Source organism: Scatophagus argus, chromosome 24 (assembly GCF_020382885.2).
Source record: "Scatophagus argus isolate fScaArg1 chromosome 24, fScaArg1.pri, whole genome shotgun sequence".
Taxonomy (NCBI): domain Eukaryota; kingdom Metazoa; phylum Chordata; class Actinopteri; family Scatophagidae; genus Scatophagus; species Scatophagus argus.
In genome coordinates this window covers 2,813,022-2,816,648 of record NC_058516.1, presented here as the reverse complement: position 1 = coordinate 2,816,648, position 3,627 = coordinate 2,813,022, and the positions used below count along the sequence as shown (strand labels likewise).

Genomic DNA, 3,627 nt, shown 5'->3' with positions numbered 1-3,627 from the left:
TAAACAAACACTTTGACTTTGTTTCATGTAATAAAAATCACAAAAGATCAAAATGAATTGACCTTTGGCTGTATCTTTATCTGATGTCCACTGTTGCTTATTACCAACTTTTAGTAAAATATTAAATTAAACCCGACAGAAAGCTCAATGTAATTAACATATTTTCAGTTGTTTAAGATAATAATATCATAAATGCAATACATCACCGACCCCCCCTCCTCATGCAGCCCCAGCACAGACTGGAGTATAATCAAGCAAGGAGAAAGTAGGACATCTGTGTGTGTGTGTGTCCACAGTCAGCCCCACACACACACGCACACAGAGCTCGGGCATAACGACAATCAATTAAAGCTTCCTCCTCTTTTCTCCTTTAATTGAAATTGAATTACGGAATTTTACCTCCCGCCCCTTTAACTCAGCACGTAAGGAAACGCCTGGGGCTGATCCACAGCCGAGCCGAGCTCCCGTTTAACCGTCGAAGAAGTTTAAGGTAAAAACATGGCAAGTAATAAGGCTGTGAGGTTATTAAATAGACACACACACACCGAGAGACGTGCGTGCACATGTGCGCACATACACCCGAGCCAAAGTAACAGCATAATTAAATGGTAAAGCTCAGTGTAGCTGAAGTAAACATGTCTAGAAGGAGTATATTTAAGATCGTGACTCTAACGATCACATAATTGCCGGCATCATCACTACAGGATTTAAAAAAAAAAAAAAAAAAGAATCAGCGTTTTTATTTCACTGCAAAGAAAATGATTTCCGTATTTAATGTTTCAGTGCAGTTTATTCACACTGAATATTGCGACATAATCTCTGTAATAATATTATTAAATTACATTGCTGTTAATTGAGCACCAAATGATTTGTTGGAAACAAAGCCAGCAAACATATTTGCGATCTGGTCGGCACATGGGAGAATTTCATTTCATGATGAGGACAACTTTCAAGTTGGACGACAGATGACTGACTGTTCACATCAAAATGAACCTTTTTAAAGCCGACTGGACGGGTTACTGGGCTGTCTTTGGTTTTGGTGTTTAGTGGCATCCCGCTGTATCATCTTAGTTATTACTGTGTATGTCAGGTATTGGATCGGTATATTCAGAGGTCAAGTATCAGAGTCCGTATCGAGAGAGACGAAGGTGCATCAGTGCCTCCCCAAATAAGGATGAGCACACAAGTTGCAGTCTGGCTTTGTAGGGATAGTTCTGTATCTTGTTTTCCTGAAAAGTAAATGAAGCCAGAGTCAGAGCGATTGATTGTATTGATTGTATAAGGACAACACAGTAATTCTTACGTTATTTCCCGATTTGTCAATGAAGTCCTACCTTTCGTTCAACCAAAGTGTGAAGAGCCGCACGTCCTTCCTTTTGTAACTGTTTAATCATTGACATTGTGTTTCCACATGCAGCATGTTTAATGGAAAAAGTTACAGTCAATGCAAGGCCACAGTCTGACTTGTTTTCAACATTTTGTTCTTTGTATCCAACTTACTGTCTCTTTTTCTGTCTCTTTTCTTCTAGTTTCATTGAAATCTTTCTTCATCGGCACTGCTTACAGCTTAAAGTCCCTGTGCAAAGTGTCTCAATCTCACTCTCAAGAAGGGATAGATCAATAGGTGTAATGCAGCAGTTGACATGTCATATGCGGGATATCAGGGATAAAGGTAGACCGAGAGGTTAAGAAATGTTGAAACGAGGAAAGCGATAGGCAGGTGAAGAGCTGATTGAATAAAAGGCAGGAGAATGAGTCAGAAATCACCGGGTGACCATAGAAAACGGGACAGAATGAGCAACAAAAAGAAGGAAAGGTTGATAAAGAGATAAAAACTCTAAAAAACAGAATAAAGAGAGAGAGAATGCAAACGAATGAAAGACGGAGACCTGTGCCAAGCTGTGATTTCCCAGTAAGAGTTCGCTCTTCATCCGCCGCTGAACCCAGCCCCTCAGGAGAACAAAGCCACTCGTTTATCGTCCATTTTTCATCTCTCCCTCTGTTTTTTCTACATGCGAGAGAGCTCCCTCCCTCTTTTTTTTCCTCTTTCTCTCTGACGCAGTGGGATAACCCTCACCCTCACAACCTCGCACCTCCCCTACTGCTTCACACGGATAGTACGCACAGACAGCCTCTGCCAGCTACTGATGGACGTGCACGAGCGCAGCGCAGACGCTCACACGCTTATATGTGAATATCAGCACTGTGATGTCCCGCTAACGATGATCGCTTTCTGTATTTGACTCAGTTCTGTGGTCATTTTTTTTTTGTTGTTGTTCATGTTTGCAGATGTTTCCAGCCAGATTCTTCAGCTCAGTGGTTAACATTTTCCACCTCGTCAGAATACTTTAGAGAAATGTTTTGACTTAAGGTTTGTGAGCGCCGCACCACCTCTCACCCCTCCCGCTCAGACCTCAGTCCACCCTCTCCCCATTGTGGGTCAAGAGGTGGTGTGCTGACTCCGCCACCTGCTGTCTGATAGCACATAAACAAACCAAACACTTATTTCCTCCTGAGCTGTACCCTGCAATCACAGCACCAGTAAAACCTCACACTCCATTTACCTTCAGTGCAGGTGACTGGGCACTGTGCGTTTCTGTGTGTGTGTGGGTGTGTGTGTGTGTGAGTTGTAAAGAAGTCGTGGAATGGAAAGAAGAAAGGAAGGATAAAAAAGAGAGTTTGTGGTCAAAAGTATGTGGACAACCCTAAGTCTTGAGCTGTGCTTTTATGGTTTTTACTTCGGCCCCATTCAGCATGTTTTGAATAAACTGAAATGCCGATTTAGAGCCAGGCCTTCAGTGGCCAACCTCACTAATACTCTCGTGGCTGAATGGAGGCATGTTCCAACGTATTGTGGAAAGGCTTCCCAGATGAGCGGAAGCAGCAGATTAATACCCACAGTTTTGGAATGAAATGCTCGGCGATGAGTTGGGTGCAGTGTGTTGCTGTAGGTGTCCGCATACTTTAAAGAGAGCGAAAGAGAACAGATCCAGATATGGGAGATGGCGCCACATTACAGCATCATCGCAGAGATAGAGATTGACCCACTGCTCACCCCTCCATCTTGTTTGTGTACTTGGATTATTTGTTGGAAACAACAACAACAACAACAGCAACCAGCCTCTGTAATTATTCCTTAGTGCTGCTTCACTCACTGTAATTATACACCCATACTCTGCGTGTGTGTGTGTGTGCGCGCGTGTACGTGTGTGTCTGTTCGTCGCATGTGTACATGTGTTTGATAGTAGATGTGTGTTTGTGTCAGATTGGGGGTTTTGGGGGGGACAACAAGCTGAGGTCTTTGTTGCTAAATGACAGTGATTCACCATCAGGCCACCCATTTAGTTTAAGTGTGCTGCTCGTTTGCATGTGTGTGTGTGTGTGTGGACCGAGTGTGTGAAATAAAGATGAGAGGATAGAGGGAAAAGAGGGAGCAGGACAATGCAATGGAAAGGGTGTGTGTGTGTGTGTGTGTGTGTGTGTGTGTGTGTGTGTGTGTGTGTGTGTGTGTGTGTGTGTGTCTTTCTCCCCTGTCAGTGTCATCAAGAACTGGCAGTACACCAAACTCTGTGTGTTTGTTAGTGTGTGTACCTCCCTGCAAGTGTGCATAAATATATAAATATGTGT

General features: G+C 43.2%; 1 long non-coding RNA gene across 1 annotated transcript; it reads right to left on the bottom strand.

The window, feature by feature from the left end:
* Window positions 1-790: 790 nt before the first annotated feature.
* Window positions 791-2,045, bottom strand: LOC124055794. The gene is made up of 3 exons (XR_006842798.1): window positions 1,890-2,045; window positions 1,335-1,382; window positions 791-1,229 (listed from the first exon to the last, which is right to left on the bottom strand). It is a non-coding gene; the product is annotated as an uncharacterized LOC124055794 (long non-coding RNA).
* Window positions 2,046-3,627: the final 1,582 nt, after the last annotated feature.